We start from the raw sequence: 24,680 nt of genomic DNA, 5'->3' as shown, positions 1-24,680 counted from the left end.
TTGTTGGTCCTTGAAAAAATATTCCCTAAAAAATCCACGCCTTTGATGGTCCTTGAAAAAATATTCTTTAAAAAATCCACGCCTTTGATGGTTCTTGAAAAAAATATTCTTTAAAAAATCCAAGCCTCTTAAATTCCTTAAAAAATGTTATTTAAAAAGTCCTCGAAATTATAGTCCTTGAAAAATTATTCCTTAAAATATCCTTGCTTTAATGATGCTTGAAAAAATATTCTTTAAAATATCCACATCTTTGATGGTCCTTGAAAAAATATCCGTAAAAAATCCACGCCTTTGTTGGTCCTTGAAAAAATATTCTTTAAAAATCCACGCCATTGATAGTCCCTGGAAAAATATTCTTTAAACAATCCACGCCTTTGATGGTTCTTGAAAAAAATATTCTTTAAAAAATCCAAGCCTCTTAAAGTCCTTAAAAAATGTTATTTAAAAAGTCCTCGAAATTATAGTCCTTGAAAAAATACTCCTTAAAGTATCCACGCTTTAATGATCCTTGAAAAAATATTCTTTAAAATATCCACGCCTTTGATGGTCCTTGAAAAAATATTCTTTAAAATATCCACGCCTTCAAGAGTTCTTGAAAAAATATTCTTTAAAATCAAGGCCTTTGATGGTCCTTGAAAAAATATTCTTTAAAATTCCACGCCATTGATAGTCCTTGAAATAATATTCTTAAAAAAATCCACGCCTTTGATGGTCCTTGAAAAAATATTCTTTAAAAAATCGACGCCTTTGATGGTCCTTGAAAAAATAGTACTTAAAAAAATCCAAGCCTCTTAAAGTCCTTAAAAAAAATTATTAAAAAGTCCTCGAAATTATAGGCCTTGAAAAAATATTCTTTAAAAAATCCACGCTTTAATTGTTCTTGAAAAAATATTCTTTAAAAAATCCAAAATCAAAAGCATATTTTCGTAGGCTTTGGGGGAAGTATTTGTGAGCCTCTAGGAAATTTCAAAGGTACATTTCGAATATGTCCTTGCACCCAGAGGATATTAAGGATTCCTATTTTTTTTAAATATTTTTTCAATTTTTCGGACAAATAGTAGACTTATAAACCTCCTTTCATGCCCAAATCGGAGATTTTTAAGGAAATTTTAAAAATTAAATATTTGACCCTTTGTGGGGGAGGTACTAGAAGGAGTGGACCGATATATCCCATTTTCAATGTAAATCTTAGGTTGGTAGAAATAATGGAATGTGTGTTATATGAAGAGAATCGGATGCTTATTTCGAATTTTATAATAGTTTTGGTTATTCAAAATTTTGACCATTTGTGGGGGAGGTACCAGAAGAAATGGTCCGATCTCTACCATCCTTATAAGAGATCTTGAGTTGATGGATATATCCAGATGTGCCAAGTTTGAATGGAATCGGATATTAATTTGGCGTTTTATGAGCTTCATGGATATTCAAAATTTTGACCCTTTGTTTGGGAAGTACCAGAAGGGGAGAGCCGATATAACCCACCTTACAGCAGATCTAGTGTTGGTAAAAATAACGACATGTGTGTAATTTGAAGAGAACCGGATGCTTATTTCAAATTTTATAATCGTTTTGGTTATTCAAAAATTTGACCCTTTGTGGGGGAGGTACCAGAAGGAATGGCCCGATCTCTACCATCTTTATAACAGATCTTGTCTTGATGGAAATATTGAAATGTACCAAGTCTGAATGAAATAGGATGTTAATTTCACGTTTTATGAGCTTCATGGATATTCAAAATTTTCACCCTTTGTGGGGGAGGTACCTGATGGGGAACTTCGATACATCCCATCTTCACACCAGACCTTGGGTTAGTAAAAATATTGTAAAGTGTGAAATTTGAAGACAATCCGACTCTTACATCACATTTTATTAGAGTTATAATTATTCAAAATTTTGACCCCTTGTGGGGGAGGTACTTGATGGAGTGAACCGATATTGTCCATTTTTCCACCTGACTTAGAACTGACGTAAATATTAGGATTTGCAAAGTTGCATCAATATCGGATTATAGCTTCTAGTTCTGTGCAGAAAATATATTTTTTTTGAAAATTTCGACCTTTTGTGGGGGAGGTACCAGAAGGAGTGAACCGATATACTCCATATTCACACCAGACCTTGGGTTAATAAAAATATTAGGATGTGTGAAATTTGAAGACACCCAGGCTCTTACATCACATTTTATAAGAATTATAATTATCCAAAATTTTCGCCCTTTGTGGGGGAGGTACTTGATGGAGTGGACCGATATTGTCCATTTTCACACCTGATCTAGCAATGATACAAATATTAGGATTTTTCGCAATTGGAGCAAAATCGGATTATCCGGATCGGATTATCTCAGTCAAATATATTTTTTGAAAATTTCGACCTTTGGGGGGAGGTACCAGAAGGAGTGGACCGATATTTCCCTTCTCCAAACTCGATCTAGGTTTGATAATAATATTACGATGTACCAAGTCTGCAACAAATCGGATATTCCCTTCGAGAGTGATCCTGCGCACCGGCTAGCCAGATAGACAGACAGACGGACGGACGGACATCGCTAGATCGGCTCCAAATGTCCTGAAACGGATTTGGTCCAAAGAGACATAGCGTCTAAAACCCTTTTTTGGCTGTATTAAAATATATATATATACCTTTTTTAGCCATTTGGCTTAGGGTATAAAAATCGGAAGGATGTGAATAATTTTAGGCGTTCGAAATTCGTCAAATTAAGAGCATTTGAAGGGTAAAATCATAAGTTTTTTAAGAATTCTGCTGAACCAAAATTATGGATTTTTGGAGAAGATGAAATCGAGATTTTTAAGAAAGTTTTTTTTTTTTTCTTTTTTGGAAAATTTCAGAGTCATAAATTGAGGAGTTTAAAAAAATTTGAGGGATGACAAATCAGGAATGTCTTTAAGAATTTGAAAAAATACGATTTTCTACGAGGTTAAAGGGTTTTAATCTGGGACTTCTTAAAAAATGTATGAGGTCTCAAATTGGGGTATATTAGAGATCTTAAATTGTGGATTTTTTTTCAAAGGAAAGGAAGGACCACATGAAACAAAGTACAAGGGTGAAAGTGGTGGTTTAAAAGCATTTAGAAGCTTAAACTGGTGGCCTCTAAAAATATTTGAGGACCAAACCCGAGGAATTTTGGAGGTTCCTGAATTTTGGATTTTTTTAATTTTAGATTTTAGAGGAACAGTTTTTCAAGAGCTGTCTAGGATTCTTAGATTTCGTATGATTTTTTAGAGGCTCGGTGGAAGGAAATTTTTTCAGAAATCTCATTCCAAGATTTGACTGATGTTCGGATTTTGTTTCTAAGAATTTGAGTTTTTCAGAGCATTCTTTGGGGTTTGTAGAATTTTCTTGGGTTTTTTTGGGGGGTTCTCAACATTTCTAATGAATTATTTTGAAGCTCTCTCTCTCTCCCTCCCTCCCTCTCTCTCTCTCCCTCTCTCTCTCTCTCTCTCTCTCTCTTAGGTATCTACCATTATAAATTATCCCTTTTCTAGTCACTGTTTTTCGCATGTGGGACAAGTGCAATCGATTTTGTCTTTCTTTTTTTTGCAGATTCTGACACTCTCCATACCTTGACAATATCGCTGTCTTTATAAAATCCATTTCTTTGATTTGTTTTTAAATTTTATCCTCCATTTTTCGTTACGAAGTGAATTGTGTTTCCTTTGCATTGTTTTCAAATATTGCTTCATTGAATCAAAAACTGAAGCAGAACGAAGAGAGAGTTTGCAAAAAACTAAAATCGAGAAACTTTGGAGTTCCCAGAATTTTGGATTTTTGTAACAATATTAGAGGACCAGTTTTTCAAGAGCTCTCTTGGAATCTTAAATTTCGTATAATATTTTAGAGGGTCGGGAAATGGAAATTTTGTCAGAAATTTCATTGCGTGATTTTAATGATTTTCGGGTCTGAGAATTTAATTTTTTCAGAGCATTTTCTGGGACCTGTATTTTTTTTTGAGTTCTTAAAATTTCTAATGAATACTTTTGAAGCTCTCTCTCCATATTTTATCCTTTTTCTAATCACTGTTTTTCGCATGTGGGACAAGTGCAATCGATTTTGTAATTTTTTTTTTGGCAGATACTCTCTCCATACCTTGACAATATCGCTGTCTTTATAAACTGCAAAAAAATAAATAAATATTTTTTTCAATCCTTTTTTAGATTTTATCCTTCATTTATCGTGAATCGTGTTTCCTTTGCATTGTTTTCAAACATTGCTTCATTGAATCAAAAACTGGAGCAGAACGAAAAAGAAGAGTTGCAAAAAAAAAAATGGAAAAAATCAGAAAAAATGCAAAAAAACAAACAATTTGTTTTGTGTTGCATATTTTCGGGCGTATCACATGACTGAGTGGTTACAGGTTATTTTGAAATAACCCATAACGATTGCCAAGAAAAATGGAAGTGCAGTTGGGTTTTTTACTTCTTGATGCATTTACTAGCAGGATATTGGGGTGGCCAGGTACATTTTTTTTTAATTCTTGATATATTTACTGCATGGATATTGGGACGGGAGGGGGGTGCTTTTGGTTTTTGCAAAAAAAAAAATAAATAAAAAATAAAGAAATATTTAAGTTGGAGGAAAGTCCACGGCCAATGGAAAGCAAAGGACTTCTAGGACTGAAAGGTGATATTTTTAAAAAGCGAATCTTATTTTGTGTCGATCCACCCTAATGTCTGCCCTTTACTTTTCTATCTTTTTGTGATATATTGACACATAAAAATTCCTCCGGTTGTTTTTTTTTGTGGTCAATAAAATATGGCATAAAAAAATTAAGAATGCAGGACATTTTTTGAAGGATTACTTGTTTTTTTTTGTTTCTTTGGCATGGCATCCAAATAAATGTTGTGTGTGGTCATGCACTTGAATAACTTGTGGTTTTTGTGGCCATCATTGGAGGTAGACAAGTAGATTAGTTTGTGACAAAGGTAATGTCACAGGCATGTCCTTTTTTTTTGGAAGAGTTGCTATTTCTTTTGGCATAATAAATGGGTCATGAAGAGAGAGAGAGGACACTTTAAGTGGTTTGTAATATTTGGCAATGGATGAGTGTTGCAACAAAATTCTAGGAAGGATAGAAAGAATGTCATGATAATCTAAAAATTTAAAGGATACCTGACTTAAATTTAAAGAAAATTTTTGAAGTATAAATTTCAGACCACAAGGGAAGGGCTTAGAGAATATTTTAAAGAAAATTCCGAAAGCCCAACTGGGGAGCTCCAAAACATTAAGTCTTTATGAAGACCTCAAGTCTTCTTTATGAAGACCTCAGGTCTTCTTTATGAAGACCTCAGGTCTTCTTTATGAAGACCTCAAGTCTTCTCTATGAAGACCTCAGGTCTTCTCTATGAAGACCTCAAGTCTTCTCTATGAAGACCTCAGGTCTTCTCTATGAAGACCTCAGGCCTTCTTTTGGTGGGCTTGGAGAATATTTTAAAGAAAATTCCAAGAGCCCAACTGGAGAAGTCTTCTCTATGAAGACTTGCAGTCTTCTCCGTGAACACTTGAAGTCTTCTCTATTAAGACTTGAAGTCTTCTCTATGAAGACTCGAAGTGTTCTCTATGAAGACTCGAAGTCTTCTCTATGAAGACTCGAAGTCTTCTCTATGAAGGTCTTCTCCATGAAGACTTCAGATCTTCTCTATGAAGACCTCAGGTCTTCTCTGTGAAGACCTCAGGCCTTCTCTATGAGGACCTAAGGTCTACTCTATGAAGACCTCAGACCTTCCCTATGAGGACCTCAGGTCTTCTCTATGAGGACCCCAGGTCTTCTCTATGAAGACCTCAGGTCTTCTCTATGAAGACCTCAGGTCTTCTCTATGAAGACCTCAGGTCTTCTCTATGAAGACCTCAGGTCTTCTCTATGAAGACCTCAGGTCTTCTCTATGAAGACCTCAGGTATTCCCTATGAAGACCTCAGGTCTTTTCTATGAAGACCTCAGGTCTTTTCTTTGAAGACCTCAGGTCTTTTCTATGAAGATCTCAGGTCTTCTCTATGAAGATCTCAGGTCTTCTCTATGAATACCTCAGGTTTTCTCTATAAAAATCTCAGGTCTTCTCTATGAACACCTCAGGTAATCTCTATGGAGACCTCAGGTCTTCTCTATGAAGACCTCAGATCTTTTCTATGATGACCTCAGATCTTCTTTATGAAGACCTCAGATCTTCTCTATGAAGACATCAGGTCTTCTTTATGAAGACCTCTGGTCTTCTCTATGACGATCCCAGGTCTTCTCTATGAAGACCTCAGGACTTTTCTATGAAGACCTCAGGTCTTCTCTATAAAGAGCTCAGGTCTTCTCTATAAAGACCTCAGGTCTTGTCTATAAAGACCTCAGGTCTTTTCTATGAAGACCTCAGGTCTTTTCTATGAAGATCTCAGGTCTTCTCTATGAAGGCCTTCTCCATGAAGATCTCAGGTCTTCTCTATGAAGGCCTTCTCTATGAAGACCTCAGGTCTTCTCTATGAAGACCTCAGATTTTCTCTATGAAGACCTCAGGTCTTCTCTATGAAGACATCTGGTCTTCTCTGTGAAGACCTCAAGTCATCTCTGTGCAGATTTTAAGTCTCCTCTATTTTTTTTATATATCCTCCTCCCCTTCCCTGTTATTTAAAAAATGTATATATCACAATTATTGTTTAAGTTCAAAATTTCTCTTTCATTTCCTTTTCCAACTAATTCGTATTCGATTGAATGGAGCTGCTGCTGCCGTTGCTGTTATAGTTTCTACAGTTTCCTGTTTCCTTGCTGAGAGCATACAATTATAAATTTCCTTTTTTATGTGATTCGCATATATCGATAAATACATATGTATATTGATATATACATATATACACATATCGTGACAGTGGAACCCTGTTACTGGACCTCATCCGAATTAATTTCATTATTTTTACAAAGCTTAGAATAACAAGGCTATGAATTTGTAGATGAGATGAATATGGTCCTGTCTTTTGTTTCCCATATTTGGGTCCCACTGTATGGTATTGAAATATCCTCCATGGTACTAAAACTATGTTTTATTTCATTGGGCCATCACTCTTACGCATCGAAAAAAACAGAGATACAAAACTTCCACTTACTTTGGTAGGACCAGATAATATTCAATCGAACAAAACATGCTAAACGTAGAAGAACAAGAATGGAATGGCAAAAAACAAGAATAAAACTAAAATGAAATAAGTATATTGAACTTTCATAGCAACAACAGCAGCAACAACTACAACAACAAAGCCAGCAATTGCTCCGGCATTGAGAAAAACTACGCTTCACTTAGAAACATTATTAAAAACTTTCAAATGGCGCCATAAAAGTTTTTCAATTGATTTGTTACAGCAGCAGCTTCGCCAGCATCAGCCAGGGCAGACCATGAAAAGCTACAACAGCAACAACAAAAAATATGAGCATATAAAAAGCAAAACTTAAATGCAGAGGCAGCAGCAAATAATAAACTTAAATAAAACACAAAATAAAGTATTTCAATTACTCATTTTTGAATAATTCTCAGTTTTTTGTTTGCCAACGTTGGGCGCCACTTTCAAAACTAAATAAATATAAGCCACAAAATATTAAAGCATAACCTTGGTTGGTTTTTTGCTGATCATTTTTTGTTTTTTGATATGTTTGCTACAAACTGCAGCTTAAAAATTTTCACCGAATATTTGCGTAACAAATATTGTTGAGAACAAAAAAAAAAACGAAAAACAAAAAAATTATGCAAACAATATGGCAAAATATTAAGTAAGTTCCTAAAAGTATGCAAATATTTTTGTGTGACCATAAGACGACGATGAAGACGGCTAACAAAAACAACAACAACAAAAAAGTATGCTAAATAACAGAAGACCAACTTTAATTATGAAAAAGTTCTCAGGCAATGGGGGAAGGAGGAGCCAAAAAAAAAAAAGAGAAGATATGAGGAAACAAAAAAACAAAACAAGGGAAAGTATGGTTTTTATAGAGAAGTCCTAAGGTCTTCATAGAGAAGACCTGAGGTCTTTATAGAGGAGACCTGAGGTCTTCATAAAAAAGACCTGAGGTCTTCATAGAGAGGACCTGAGGTTTTCATAGAGAAGACCTGAGGACTTCATAGAGAAGACCTGAGGTTTTAACGGAGATGACCTTTAGTCTTCATAGGGAAGACCTGAGATTTTCATAGAGAAGACTTCAAGTGTTCATAGAGAAGACGTCAAGACTTCATAGTGGAGGCTTCAAGTCTTCATAGAGACGACAAGTTTTCATGGAGAAGATTTCAAGTCTTCATAGAGTAGACTTAAGATCTTTATTCTTCAACTATAATCGGAAATTATTTAAAAATAAATTTTTGAGACACAACTATAAACGTGGATTTTTTAAAAATAATTTTTTGAGACACAACTATAAACGTGGATTTTTTAAAAAAAATTTTTTTTTGAGAACCCACCTTAATCGTGGATTTTTTAAAAATAATTTTTTGAGAACCCACCATAAACGTGGATAGGTAAAAAATATTTTTTGAGACTCAATTATAAACGTGGACTTTTAAAAAATAATTTTTTTGAGACCCAACTGTGAAAGTGGATTTTTTAAAAATATTTTTGTGAAACCCAACTATAAACGTGGATTTTTAAAAATATTTTTGAGAGACCCAGCTATTAACGTGGATAAGTAAAAAATATTTTTGAGAGACCCAGCTATTAACGTTGATAAGTAAAAAATATTTGTTTCAGATCCAACTATAAAAGCAGATTTAAAAAAAAATAATTTTTTGAGACTCAGGTATGAACGTGGATTTTTAAAAAAAAAATTTTTGAGACTCATGTATGAACGTGGATTTTTTAAAAATAATTTTTTGAGAACCCACCATAAGCTTGGATTTTTTAAAAATAATTTTTTGAGACCCAACTATTAACATGGATTTTTTAAAAACTATTTTTTGAGATCCAGGTATGAACGTGGATTTTTTAAAAATTATTTTTTCAGACCCAAGTATGAACGTGGATTTTTTAAAAATATTTTTTGAGACCCAATTATGAAAGCAGATTTAAAAAAAATAATTTTTGAGACCCAGGTATGAACGTGGATTTTTTAAAAATAATTTTGTGAAACACATCTATAAACGTGGATTTTTTAAAAATATTTTTTGAGACCCAATTATGAAAGCAGATTTAAAAAAAATAATTTTTGAGACCCAGGTACGAACGTGGATTTTTTAAAAATTATTTTGTGAAACACATCTGTTGGAGTTATTCTATTCCCAATGTGGAATATGCGTGAACCAAAGCCAAGAAAAAGACTCGTTGTTTGAATTCAGATATTTATTAATATTACGTCTGTATCTTACGACTATTGACAAAAGAAGGAATGTTTAACAAACCGGAAAAGAAGAAATTCAGTGTTTAAAGTCATATGTTTAACCTCGCGTTAACAATTAATATTGGTTTTAGTACATTTGAGTTGTAGGGTTGCATTTTTATAGCAACAATCGCCCTCTCAAATCAAATATACTAAATTTAAATCAAAATCATTACATCTCCATTCGTAACAATCCACAGCCATATATATGTTTTTGTTTACTCAAAGGTTTTGTTAAAAGATCTGCCGCATTCTCTTCTGAAGCAACATATTGGACATCGATATCATTATCTTCATACTTGTCCCGTATGTAGTGGTAACGTATATCAATATGTTTACTCTTCTTCTGTACGGTTGGGTTTTTGACCATAAATTGCGCTCCCTGATTGTCGCAGTAAATTTGAGTAGGATGCACAACATAATCTGCAAAACCCATTTCTCTTAATAATCCACGATGAAATACGACTTCTTTAGTACCTTGGCAAAGAGCAATGTACTCAGCTTCCATGGTACTCAATGCCACTACAGACTGTTTACTAGATTGCCAGGCTATGGGTCCTCCACATAAAAATAGGACATGTCCTGAGAACGACTTACGGTCATTTACGTCGTTTCCCCAATCAGCGTCTGTAAAACATTCAAAACTTTTAATTTTACTTGTGTATGTTATCTTACTTTCCACAGAGCTTTTTAGGTATCTCAGGATGTGTTTAGCGGCCTGCATATGCTCTTTGTGCGGGTGTGTATTAAATTGTGAAAGTTTGGACACCACGTGAATAAGGTCCGGTCTCGATATTACAGCCAAATACATTAATGCTCCGATCAGGCTTTGAAAGTCCTTAGTCTCCAAATCATCGCACTGTTTTTCACATTTTTTTAAGATACTTCCGTTTACCCAAGGTGTTGCCGCTGGTTTACATTCAGCCATACCCCATCGCTCAAGTACTTCTTCAGCATATTTCTTTTGATGAATGGATATGTCTCCAGTTAATCCGTTCCTTATTATTTCCATTCCCAAATAAAACGATATAGGCCCACGATCAATAGCTTCAACATGCTTATTGAGATGTCTAACGATGTTATTTATTTCAGACTTGCATGAAGATGCTAGCAGCATATCATCGACATAAATTGCTATATAGCTTATAGAACCGTCTTTCCTTAATACTTAGACACATGTGTCCGACTTACATCTCACAAATCCCATTTGAATCAAAATATCATTTATTCTCTTATTCCATTCACGTCCAGCTTGTTTCAATCCATATAAAGTTTTTCTGAGCCTACAGACAGCATTCCATCTTTCTTTTGTTTTACTGCAAATACCCACTTGCACCCGATTACATTTTTATTAACAGGCCTTTCCACGAGATCCCATGTTTTGTTTTTCATTAAATTATCATATTCAACAGACATCGCCTTCTTCCACATTTCAGCATTTTCCGAACATAAAGCATCATTCACAGTTTCTGGATTTTCTATAATTGAATTAAGCATTTCTGGCCCGCTCTCCATGCAATATACTTTTCTCGGTCTGCCTGTATTACCAGCTCTAACAATTTTTGGCCTTCCGCGCTTCCTCTTATTTTCCACAATTATTGTTTCATCTCTATCCGTTTCGCTATCCGTGTTCTCCGCTGTGTTATTTGTTTCGGGAATTCTGTTTCCCTCCGAAATTATTTCTGGATTATCTTCACGTGAAATTTCTATTAAATTGTTCTCTTTGCTCTTCGTTGTTGTTAGAGGTTTTAAAATTTCAGTACAGAATGAATTACATTCTTCTTCCTCAATATCAATTATTTTTTCAAATGACTCTTCAAAAAATATTACATCTCTCGCTATAACTATCTGTCGGGTATTGTGGTTGTACAATCTGTAGCCTTTTGTATGATTCTGATATCCAACGAATTTCAATTTGATACCCTTCGGTAAAAATTTCCCACCTTTTGGTTTTGGACCTTTCTTTAAAGCTACAGCATCACATCCAAATGTCTTTAAATAATGTACCGATGGTTTATGTCCAAACCATTTTTCAAAAGGAGTAACATAATCAAGCACTTTTGTCGGAGTCCTATTTCTCAAATATGTTGCTGTGTTGATAGCTTCTCCCCATAAACTTTCTGGTAACTTCGAAGCATCTAGCAAACATCTAGCCATTTCACAAAGTGTTCTATTCGCCCTCTCAGACACACCATTTTGTTGGGGGGAATAGCAAACCGTCGTTTGATGTATAATACCTTTGGATGAGAAATATTGTTTAAAGTCCGAGTTGATATATTCCAACCCATTATCACTCCGTACTATTTTTATTTGGCGGCCTGTCTGCTTCTCCGCAATCGCAGCAAAATTTCTGAATGCTTTAAATGCATCAGACTTACGTTTAAGAAAATACGTTGATATATATCTTGTGTAATCATCGATAAATGTGATGAAATAAGATGACCCGCCTAACGATGAAGTTCCCATCGGCCCGCATACATCAGTGTGAATTAATTCTAGAGCAGTTTGACTTTGCACACTCGAGTATGTTTTGTATGGAACAGCCGATATCTTACACATTGCACATGTCATACAATTAATATTCTTGGTACTAATTGGCGGTAGACCTTTAATCATATTTTTCGTCGACAACATTTTTAAATCGCGAATATTAATATGACCGAACCGTTGATGCCATTTACGTGTCACAATATCATCATTTACTGCATAAATGCTTTCTCTATTCCTCTTAGCTTTCAAATTCGCAACAAACATATCTCCATTCAAATCAGCTGTCAATATTATTTTATTATCTTGACCTATCATTCTCGCCTTGTTCTCTTTAAATTGCACTGAGTGTCCAGCTTTGATCACCTTAGCTATTGAGATAAAATTTGAGTGTAATTGGGGAACATACCATACGTTGTGTAAAGTGAGAGTTGAGAATTGCGTTTTGAGTATAATATCACCAACACCATCAGCAAATATTGTCTCTCCCGACGCCAATATTATACTCTGCTTGGTTTCTCTTAATGTGTCAAACAACTCTTTATTCCTACACATGTGCGAAGTCGCGCCGCTGTCCATTACCCACGACTCTCTTAAGTTATTATCACCTTCAAATAGACAACAGGCATAATCTCCATCTCTTTTGTCATTCTTTTTGCACTGAGATCGTATGTGACCTCTTCTCCCGCATCGAAAACATTTTATGTTGTTGTTGTATGCCATACCGTTGTTGCTTCCATCACTGGCATTTTTATTCGTACTCCATCTACTGTCATTATAGTTCTTGTTGTTATTCTTATTTCTTTTGTGTTCGTATTTTGAATTCTCCGCAACAATATTCTCAGAACCACGTGAGGTGTTTTTATCTCCTTGTCTAATTTCTTCTTCCAATATTTTTGAAATTAAATTCTCATATGTCGGCAAGTTATCGCGGCACTCTATTGCAACAACAAAATTCTCCATTTCGTCTGGCAGACAACAAAGAAGCAAAACACTTAAAAGTTCTTTATTTAAGTGAACTCCAATTTCTTTTACCTCGTCAACGGTGGAACAAAAATCATTAATTTGAGGAGCAAATTTCTCATTGGATTTAAATTTAAACCGCACCAGTTTCTTGAACAATTGCACTTTTCTGGATGCTGTACATGCCATGTAAATTGAGGTTAAGGTATTCCATGCACTTTTTGCGGTAAGTGAATTTTTAATGTGAATCAGCTCACTAGGCTTTACACACAAAGTAATTGTGGCGAGGGCTTTCCTGTCGTTACTTAACCAAATGGCCTTCTCCGGATCGCTTTTCTATGCTTGCAATCGAGCTCGACATCTTCAACCTTATTTTTTAACACCGGATAAAACAATATAAAACCGAAAAAATTCAAACAATTAATGTCTTGTACTTTGGATCTCTGGGCCCATAACCTTTGTTGGAGTTATTCTATTCCCAATGTGGAATATGCGTGAACCAAAGCCAAGAAAAAGACTCGTTGTTTGAATTCAGATATTTATTAATATTACGTCTGTATCTTACGACTATTGACAAAAGAAGGAATGTTTAACAAACCGGAAAAGAAGAAATTCAGTGTTTAAAGTCATATGTTTAACCTCGCGTTAACAATTAATATTGGTTTTAGTACATTTGAGTTGTAGGGTTGCATTTTTATAGCAACAACATCTATAAACGTGGATTTTTTAAAAATTATTTTGTGAAACACATCTGTAAACGTGGATTTTTTAAAAATTATTTTGTGAAACACATCTATAAACGTGGATTTTTTAAAAATAATTTTTTGAGATTCAATTATCAACGTGGATTTTTTAAAAATAATTTTTTGAGATTCAATTATCAACGTGGATTTTTTAAAAATAATTTTTTGAGATTCAATTATCAACGTGGATTTTTAAAAAAATATTTTGTGAAACACATCTATAAACGTGATTTTTTAAAAATATTTTTTTCAGACCCAGCTATAAACGTGGATTTTTCAAAAATAATTTTTTGAGATTCAATTATCAACGTGGATTTTTTAAAAATAATTTTTTGAGATTCAATTATCAACGTGGATTTTTTAAAAATTATTTTGTGAAACACATCTATAAACGTAGATTTTGTAAAAATAATTTTTTAAGGCCCACCTATAAAAGTGGGTCTTTGAAAAAATATTTTTAAAATTTCAGGGTTTTATTTGATCCTTAAATTTTTTTTTTTGAGAATCCAAGTTTATTATGAGGTCCTTGCTTTTTTTAGTATTGATGTTTGTCTCTGGTTCTGCTGTCATTGTCCTCCTGGTACACTGGCGGATAACATGACTGGCATTAAATCCAAGCAGGAGGAAAGTGTATCACAACCAACAAACAACCAGGTGTTGGGGACAGTAATCAAACCAACCACCTGCCATACCACAATAAAATCAAGCGCCAACTGGAAAAAAATCTTTACAAAAAACTGACAACGAAAAAACAAGTGAAATGTCATTATATTCCACAACGACTTCATTGTCATCAACAACAGCAGGACCTCCACTTGCCATATACAGATGCTCCGAGGTAGAGCCAAAGAGAGAAAGAGAAGGGTCTTGATGTCAGCAACATTATTTGTAAACTATCAATTTGCATGTGGGCCAGTGGTTTTCAAATGACACGAACATACACACACACAGACAAACATATTTTTCGTTCATAAAATTTCATATGTGGAGCAGCGTCGCATATGCACTTTCATAGAATTACTCACCCATACACATGCACCTGCACACACACATATGTGTGTATGTGTTTGTGTACTTACACACCTTTCACCCATTCAACGAACAAAAATGTAGGTTACAAAGGTTGCCCTCCTGCAACAAATATCCTTTTGTGTTCGAGTGACTGATATGAAAGCAGCAGCAGCAACAACAACAGCAACACCTGTATTTGTATTTGAGTCTGAACATGAATGACTGGCCTTCCCACCTACCGATGTTTGACTGCTGGGGTCTGGCGTGTCTGGGCCTGTAAATAAGTTTGTGATTTGATATCTGCATTATACCAGGGAGTATTCAATTGTAAGACCGAGTTTTACAATTGCTGGGGTGGGGGGAGGAAAGGTATAAGGGATTTATGGCAGAATCAGGTGGATTGAATATAATATTGAAGATTTTATTCTTAAAGTATAACTGAGAAATACATATTTTGATAGGAATGCAGTTGGGTCTCCAAAAAAATTATTTTTAAAAAATCCACGATTATAGATGGGTAAAAAAATTATTTTTAAAAAATCCAGGTTTATAACTAGGTCTCAAAAAATTATTTTTAAAAATTCCACTTTTATAGCTGGCTCTTAACAAAAATATTTTTAAAAAATCCACGTTTATAGCTGGGTCTCCAAAAATTATTTTTAAAAATTCCACCTTTATAGCTGGCTCTCAAAAAAAAAAAAATATTTTTAAAAAATCCACGTTTATAGCTGGCTCTCAAAAAAAAAAAAATATTTTTAAAAAATCCACGTTTATAGCTGGGTCTGAAAAAAATATTTTTAAAAAATCACGTTTGCAGGTGGGTCTCCAAAAAAATATTTTTTAAAAATCCACGTTTGCAGGTGGGTCACCAAAAAATATTTTTTAAAAATCCACGTTTATAGATGGGTCTAAAAAATTATTTTTAAAAAATCCAGGTTTATAACTAGGTCTCAAAAAATTATTTTTAAAAAATCCAGGTTTATAACTAGGTCTCAAAAAATTATTTTTAAAAATTCCACTTTTATAGCTGGCTCTCAAAAAAAAATATTTTTAAAAAATCCACGTTTATAGCTGGGTCTCAAAAATTATTTTTAAAAAAATCCACGTTTATGGATGGGTGTCAAAAAATTATTTTTAAAAATCCACGTCTATTGATGGGTCTCAAAAAAATATTTTTAAAAAATCCACGTTTATAGCTGGGTCTTAAAACAATATTTTTAAAAATACACATTTTGTAAGTGGATCTCAAAAATTATTTTTAAAAAATCCATGTTTATTGCTGCGTTTCAAAAAATTCATTTAAAAAATCCACGTTTGTATCTGGGTCTCAAAAATTATTTTAAAAAATCCACGTTTGTATCTGGGTCTCAAAAATTATTTTTAAAAAGTCCGCGTTTTGTAGCTGGGTCTCCAAAAATTATTTTAAAAAATCCACGTTTGTTGCTGGGTCTCAAAAAAATTATTTTTAAAAAAATTCACGTTTTGCAGCTGGGTCTCAAAAAAATATTTTTAAAAAATTCACGTTTAAAGCTGGGTCTCAAAAAATTCTTTTTAAAAAATTCATGTTTATAGCTGGGTCTCCAAAAATTATTTTTTAAAAATCTACATTTATATAGGGTTTTAAAAAATATTTTTTTTTAAAAATCCACGTTTATTGCTGGGTCTCCGAAAATTATTTTTTAAAAATCCACGTTTATAGCTGGGTGTCAAAAAATTATTTTTTTTAAATCCACATTTACACCTGGATCCCAATAAATCTTTTTTAAAAAATCCACGATTTTAGCCGGGTCTTAAAAATTATTTTTAAATAATCTACGTTTAAAGCTGGTCTAAAAAATTATTTAAAAAAATTCACGTTTATGGCTGGGTCTTTAAAAATTATTTTTAAAAAATTCACGATTATGGATGGGTTTTCAAAAATTATTTTTAAAAAATCCACTTTTATAGCTGGGTCTCAAAATAATTATTTTTAAAAAAAATTACGTTTATATCCGGGCCTCAAAAAAATTTTTTTTTAAATCCACGTTTACAGCTGTAACTCGAAAAATTATTTTTAAAAAAATACAGTTGGGTCTCAGCAAATTATTTTTAAAAATTATCGTTAATGGCTGTTTTGCAAAAAAATATTTTTTAGAAATCCTCCAAAATAAGCCTCTAAAAATATTTTTAAAATTCCTGTTGGCCCACCCTAATATTCATTTTTCCATTTTCCCTTAATAATAAAAGTGTGCGTGCGAAATTGCACATTTGTGGATGTGTGTGTGTACAATTGCATATCTCAATGTGTGTGTGTGCGAGTGCCTGAGCATTCATTCTTTCCTTTCACAAAATGTGTGTCATGTCAAAAATCAATAAAAGCCAACAACGACAACAACAAAATATTTTTGTTGGTTTTCTCATAAAAATGAAAATTTAATATCACAACAACCACCACGACCATCATCATTATCATCCCCATCATCGTCATCATCTCCCATATCGTATCAATAAATTGCAATCAATAATATGAGACGCCTAAGGTTATGCTTTAATTGTGTAACATTTAAAAAGAGTTCAGCGCCCAATCAATACAAGTTAACGATGCGGATTGTAATTTCTCAACTATATTATTTTACAAATTAATTGAGTTTTGCTTTGAGCCATAATGGCGCAATTCGGGCACTCAGTCATTGGCCATCATTAGTTTTTGGAGCGGTTTAATTAGTTCTGTTTATCGAAAAAGTGTAATTTCTTCTGAGGCACTTCGGGCGTATGAGTGGCGATGGTGGTTGTGTTGCGTATACGTATAGGGGGGGAATTTAAAATTTAAAGAGTTTTAAGTTAAATTTCCTTATGATTTTGATAAGAAATTTAAAAAAGCTGGGGATAGGGTACGTGATCTGTTTAGAGATTTTATCTTTAGGACATAAACACTTTAAATTATGGACTCATATCACATATGTCCTTGATATTTGTAAAGACCTTTTTGCTAGACAGGCTAGTGTTGGTGCTGACTAAGTTACCTAATTAGAATCCACATTTTTTTAACGGTACCTCTAGAAACTTTTCCATTTCAGGATTCAATAAATATATTTTTATAAAAAAAATTACAAAATTAATATTCCATCACCATGGCGTATAATTATTGTAGTTACGTATACGCCTGAAATCCTCTCGATATTTTAAACCAACGTAAAGTGAATAATTCACATCTCCCCCTTTTTTTAATTAAATAAATATTGTCATTTATAATTTAATTATATTCTTTGCAAACCATTTCACATGAACAAGCTAGAAATTGTTGGAATTGTTATTTTTATTGACAATTCTTTGCCATTAAATAATGTTGTTTATTTCCAGTTGATGAGTGACCATTTTTTGCATTTTGTCATTATGTATTTCTCTTTGGGGCTTAATAAAATTATTGAATTGAAAAAATCACATTCGCATGACGAAATGCAATTATTTCATCGGATTTATATTTTTTTTATTAAAATCATTAACATAATTGACACATGAAACAAACGTGATTGAGGGGAAAAATGGTAGATTAGAGGGAAATTTGAAAAAACTATAAAAAATATTTTTTAAAAATCTAGATTTGAATTGGGTTTGAAAATATATATTTTTTTAAATCCCCGTTTATAGTTGGGTCTCAAAAAATTATTTTTAAAAAATCCACGTTTATAGCTACGACTCAAAAAATTATTTTAAAAAAATCGATGTTTATAGCTGGGTCTCAAAAGAATATTTTTAAAAAAAATCCACGTTTATAGTTGGGTCTCAAAAGAATATTTTTAAAAAATCCACGTTTATAGTTGGGTCTCAAAAAATATTTTTTAAAAATCCAAGTTTATAGTTGGGTCTCAAAAAAATATTTTTAAAAAATCCGCGTTTATAGTTGGGTCTGGAAAAATTATTTTTAAAAAATCCACGTTTAATGTTGGGTCTGAAAAAATTATTTTTAAAAAAAATCCACGTTTATAGCCGGATCTCAAAAATTTATTTTTTTATAATCCACATTTATAGGTTTGTCTCAAAAAATATATTTAAAAAAAAATCCACATTTATAGGTTGGTCTCAAAAAATATATTTTTAAAAAAATCCACGTTTACAGTTGGGTTTTAAAAAAATTATTTTTAAAAAATACACGTTTATAGTTGGGTGTCAAAAAATTATTTTTAAAAAATCAACGTTTATAGCTGGGTCTCAAAAAATTATTTTTAAAAAATCCACGTTTATAGTTGGGTCTCAAAAAATTATTTTTAAAAAATCCATGTTTACGGTTGGGTCTCAAAAAATTATTTTTAAAAAATCAACGTTTCAATTGTGTCTCAAAAGATTATTTTTTAAAAATCCACGTTTATAGTTGGGTCTCAAAAAAATATTTTTTTAAAAATCCACGTTTATAGTTGGGTCTCAAAAAATATAAAAATCTACGTGTACAGGTGTGTCTCGAAAAATTGTTTTTTAAAAATCCACGCTTATAGTTGGGTCTCAAAAAATTGTTTTTAAAAAATCTACGTGTACAGGTGGGTCTTAAAAAAATAATTTTTTAAAAATCCACGTTTATAGTTGGGTCTCAAAAAAATTATTTTTTAAAATCCACATATATATTTGAGTCTCAAAAATTATTTTTAAAAAATCCACGTTTATAGTTGGGTCTCAAAAAATTATTTTTAAAAAATCCACGTTTATTGTTGGGTCTCAAAAAATTATTTTTAAAAAATCCACGTTTATAGTTTGGTCTTGAAAAAATATTTTTTAAAAATCCGCGTTTATATTTGGGTCTTGAAATATATATTTTTTAAAAATCCACGTATATAGTTGGGTCTTGTAAATATATTTTTAAAAAATCCTCGTTTCAATTGGGTCTCAAAAAATTATTTTTAAAAAATCCACGTTTACAGTTAGGTCTCAAATAATTATATTTTGAAAATCCACATTTATAGCTGGGTCTCAAAAAATAATTTTTTAAAAATCCACGTTTATAGTTGGGTCTCAAAAAATTATTTTTTAAAAATCCACGTTTTTAGTTGGGTCTAAAAAAATAGTTTTTAAAAATCCACTTATAAAATTTAAAAAAAAAAAAATTCACATTTATATTTGGGCCTCAAAAACCAATTTTAAATTGAGTTACATTTTTTTTTAAAAAATCCGCATCTAAATTTTGCCTTTTTTAAAAAATAAATAAAGTCCACATTTAAATTGAGTTTTTGAAAGTGAACCTCTCCCCTAAACTGTTGCCAAGAATTCAGAAATCAACTGGTCTTTAAAGCAAGTCATTTTCTAGGACGTGAGATGGACATCTTATTGCTCTCTTGTTGCCATCGTTTTTTTATGATTAGGGCTTGTTTGGCCCTACACTAGCCCACAATAAAACAACAACAACAACAACAAAAGAATGGAAGACAACATTTTCATCATCGTCATCATCATCGCCGTCGTCGTTGTTGGCATCATTGCCATCAGACGAATATTAGTGTCCTGGGCTTCATCAACATTTATTCTCTCTCACGCTCACCTTAGACCAGCCTAGCTAATGGCAAATAAAGCTATGAAAGGGAAACACAAACACAGCAACAACTGCAAAAAAACAACAACATCAAACATCTCGTCAACACAAATTTCTCCATTCAGGTATTTTTTTGTTGCTGTTGATTTTTTGTTTGTTCGGAGGTTGCCTTCATTACCACACAGATGAAGAAACAGACACACACACACAAATCCTACACACCAACACCTATTCATCTGTTGGAGATTCTTCCCTCAGTTGCCGTGTTTTGTTGTCGTTGTTGTAGTTTTTTTTCTATTCTTTGCACTCTTTTCATTTTTACAAAGGACTCTAAAGACTTTAGAAACCTGGTGACAACATCCACCTTTGAAAGACCAGCTCATAAAGTGAGTGAAAGCGAAAGTGAGTTTTTTTTTTGTTGCTACTGTTGTTGTTGTTGCTGAGCTCGCCTTTAGCTTTTACCTTAGTTTGGCACTTTGACTGTTTAAGTTTTGTATTCTCTCTTTTGGATTTTTTATGTCATGTCACCATAAAAGTTAAACGAAACAAAACACCTTAATGGTCTGACCCTTGGCGTTAGTTGGTTGTCGAGAAAGAAGGTGGGGAGGGTGTGTTAGGAGCGGAGCCATTTAACACAGTTGGCTGCTGACGCTTTTGGCATGCATTCCTATTGACATTTGGAGAATGATAATGATGTTGTTGTTTTGGGTATAAAACGTTTGTTTAAATGGAAGCTTTAAAGGCATATAGCAGATAGGGAGATGAGGGCTCAAAAGATTTTCTAATCAACAAAAATCTGAAGAAGGACACCTTAAGTGAACGTTTATACATCGCTAGCCTAACAGAAGAGAAAGAACGCAATCCAAGTCTTCTAAATTATAGTAGACCTTAAAGAAATAGACAACATAATAGGATCTAGAGGCATTCTATCAAGCTAAGATCACGGAAGACCTCTGACAGGTCTTTAATTATAGAAGTTCTCATAAGGTCTTCTATAAAGGGAGGGTCTTTAACAGACACTCCAACGTATTTTACCTAATACAGAAACCAATCTTCAAAACATTTTTGAAAGATCTAACTGAGGTCTTTTATAAATAGGATATCTCATAGGGTATATCGTGTTCACGATATTTTGATCTTTAAAATAGTTTTTCATTTAAATTTGCTTCGAAACTAAAATTCTATTTTTTATTCGAAAGTGGTTCCGGCCCACGAATCCTCGCAAAAATTAAAAAAAACTTACCCTAAAAATCCAAATGGTGTAGGCCCTTGAAATAAAAAGATCTTCACAAACATATCCAAGTCCTCGTTTAATTTGGTCCTTGAAAAAATATCCTTCAAAAAATCAACGTTCGATTTGGTCCTTAAAAAATATTCTATAAAAAATTCGGGTTTGGTGATCTAAAGATCTTTAAAAAAGGTGGTTCTTGATATATATTTTTTAAAAAATCCACAACTCTGTTATTGCTTGAAAATATATTCTCTAAAAAATCCTCTATTGGTCCACGCTTCTTTAGATCTTTCAAAAAATATTTTTTTTTAAATTCTACGAATCAATCAAATCTTTTTTTTTAAATTTAAGTATTTTCGAATCCTTGAAAAATTCTTTTTTTTAAATTTAAGTATTTTCGAATCCTTGAAAAATGTTTTTTTTTAAATCCACGTTTATGTGGATCCTTAAAAAAATATTTTTTTTACAATTCAAGTATTTTCAAATCCTTGAAAATTTTTTTTAAAAAACAAAGTTTATTTGGATCCTTGAAAAATGTTTTTTTAAAAAATCCACGCTTATTGGGATCCTTGAAATTTTTTTTTTAAAATCCTCGTTTATTTGGATCCTTGAAAAAATATTTTTTTAAAAATGCAAGTCTCTCTGAATCCTTAAAAAATATTTTTTTTTAAAAAATCCACGTTTATTTGGATCCTTGAAAAATGTTTTTTTTTTAATTAATCCACGTTTATTTGAATCCTAAAAAAAATATTTTTTTAAAAATGCAAGTCTCTTTGAATCCTTAAAAAAAATATTCTCTAAAAATTCACGCCTTTGTTCATCCTTGAAAAAATATTCTTTAAAAAATCCACGCCTTTGTTCATCCTTGAACAAATATTCTTTAGGAAAATCACGCCTTTGTTCATCCTTGAAAAAATATTCTTTAAAAAATTCACGCCTTTGATGGTCCTTGAAAAAATATTCTTTAAAAAATCCACGCCTTTGTTCATCCTTTTAAAAAATATTCTTTAAAAAATCCACGCCTTTTATACTCCTTGAAAAAATATTCTTTAAAAAATCCACGCCTTTGGTGGTCCTTGAAAAAAATATTCTTTAAAAAATCCACGCCTTTGGTGGTCCTTGAAAAAATATTCTTAAAAAAATCCACGCCTTTAATGGTCCTTGAAAAAATATTCTTTAAAAAATCCACGCCTTTGATGGTCCTTGAAAAAATATTCTTTAGGAAAATCACGCCTTTGTTCATCCTTGAAAAAATATTCTTTAGGAAAATCACGCCTTTGTTCATCCTTGAAAAAATATTCTTTAAAAAATTCACGCCTTTGATGGTCCTTGAAAAAATATTCTTTAAAAAATCCACGCCTTTGTTCATCCTTTTAAAAAATATTCTTTAAAAAATCCACGCCTTTTATACTCCTTGAAAAAAATATTCTTTAAAAAATCCACGCCTTTGTTCATCCTTTTAAAAAATATTCTTTAAAAAATCCACGCCTTTTATACTCCTTGAAAAAAATATTCTTTAAAAAATCCACGCCTTTGTTCATCCTTTTAAAAAATATTCTTTAAAAAATCCACGCCTTTTATACTCCTTGAAAAAATATTCTTTAAAAAATCCACGCCTTTGGTGGTCCTTGAAAAAAATATTCTTTAAAAAATCCACGCCTTTGGTGGTCCTTGAAAAAATATTCTTAAAAAAATCCACGCCTTTAATGGTCCTTGAAAAAATATTCTTTAAAAAATCCACGCCTTTGATGGTCCTTGAAAAAATATTTTTAAAAAATCCACGCCTTTGATGGTCCTTGAAAAAATATTCTTTAAAAAATCCACGCCTTTGATGGTCCTTGAAAAAATATTCTTTAAAAAATCCACGCCTTTGATGGTCCTTGAAAAAATATTCTTTAAAAAATCCACGCCTTTGATGGTCCTTGAAAAAATATTCTTTAAAAAATCCACGCCTTTGATGGTCCTTGAAAAAATATTCTTTAAAAAATCCACGCCTTTGATGGTCCTTGAAAAAATATTCTTTAAAAAATCCACGCCTTTGATGGTCCTTGAAAAAATATTCTTTAAAAAATCCACGCCTTTGATGGTCCTTGAAAAAATATTCTTTAAAAAATCCACGCCTTTGATGGTCCTTGAAAAAATATTCTTTAAAAAATTCACGCCTTTGATGGTCCTTGAAAAAATATTCTTTAAAAAATCCACGCCTTTGATGGTCCTTGAAAAAATATTCTTTAAAAAATCCACGCCTTTGATGGTCCTTGAAAAAATATTCTTTAAAAAATCCACGCCTTTGATGGTCCTTGAAAAAATATTCTTTAAAAAATCCACGCCTTTGATGGTCCTTGAAAAAATATTCTTTAAAAAATCCACGCCTTTGATGGTCCTTGAAAAAATATTCTTTAAAAAATCCACGCCTTTGATGGTCCTTGAAAAAAATATTCTTTTAAAAAATCCACGCCTCTGTTGATGGTCCTTGAAAAAATATTCTTTAAAACAATCCACGCATCTGTTGTTCCTTGAAAAAATATTCTTTAAAAAATCCACGCCTTTGATGGTCCTTAAAAAAAAATTCTTTAAAAAATCCACATTTGATTTGGTTTTAAAAAAATATTCTTTTGAAAATCCACGCCTTTGGTGGTCTTAAAAAAAATATTCTTTGAAAAATCCAGGCCTCTATTGGTCGTTGAAAAAATATTCTTTAAAAATTAAGGTCCCGTAAAAATTATTTTTTAAAGTACTTTGGAAAACATCCTTTAAAGTCCTTCAAATTTTTTCTTATTTTTTTTTCATCCTTTTCCTCTTTCTTTTGTTGTGTTTAATTTTTTTGCCCACAAAAAAGCTCTTCTCATCATTGTCGTCATTATGACAAAAATCATTGCCTAAATGGCCACAAAAGTCAACCAGGGGGTCATTGTAGAACATGAACCACAAATAAAAGTGAAATTCAGCAAGTTTTTTTGATGGCACCTCTCTTTCCTTCGTTCTTTCAAGCCTTCGTAGAGTGTTGGTCCACTTTAGGGCTGTTTTGTTTTGAAATAATCTTTTACAGGTTATTTCGAAATTTAGGTGTTCATTAGGGGAGTATGTGGTAGTGTATGTCTATGTATATGTGTGTGAGTGCCTATGTGTGTGTGTGGGAAAATTATGCCATTTAATTTTGTGTTAACTTTTATTTCGTCATGACAAACACAATGAACATTATGCTTCAGGAGGGGATTTGACTCGGACTGGCAACCAGAGACGTGGTTGGAAGGGGGTTCATTGAGGAGAATTTAAACATTTAAAACTGGAAAGCTAATCCTTAGATTGATGTTCCCCTATGTAGCCCGTCCTTATCCCTTGCCTATTCCTAAAACGCCTTTGTCCAACAACTTGTTGGCTGCCTTCCTTTTGTTCTTTTTATTTTC

This window comes from Musca domestica, unplaced genomic scaffold (genome assembly GCF_030504385.1).
Source record: "Musca domestica strain aabys unplaced genomic scaffold, Musca_domestica.polishedcontigs.V.1.1 25, whole genome shotgun sequence".
Lineage (NCBI taxonomy): Eukaryota > Metazoa > Arthropoda > Insecta > Diptera > Muscidae > Musca > Musca domestica.
The sequence above is the reverse complement of the archived record's forward strand: the minus strand, read 5'-3'. Positions refer to the sequence as shown.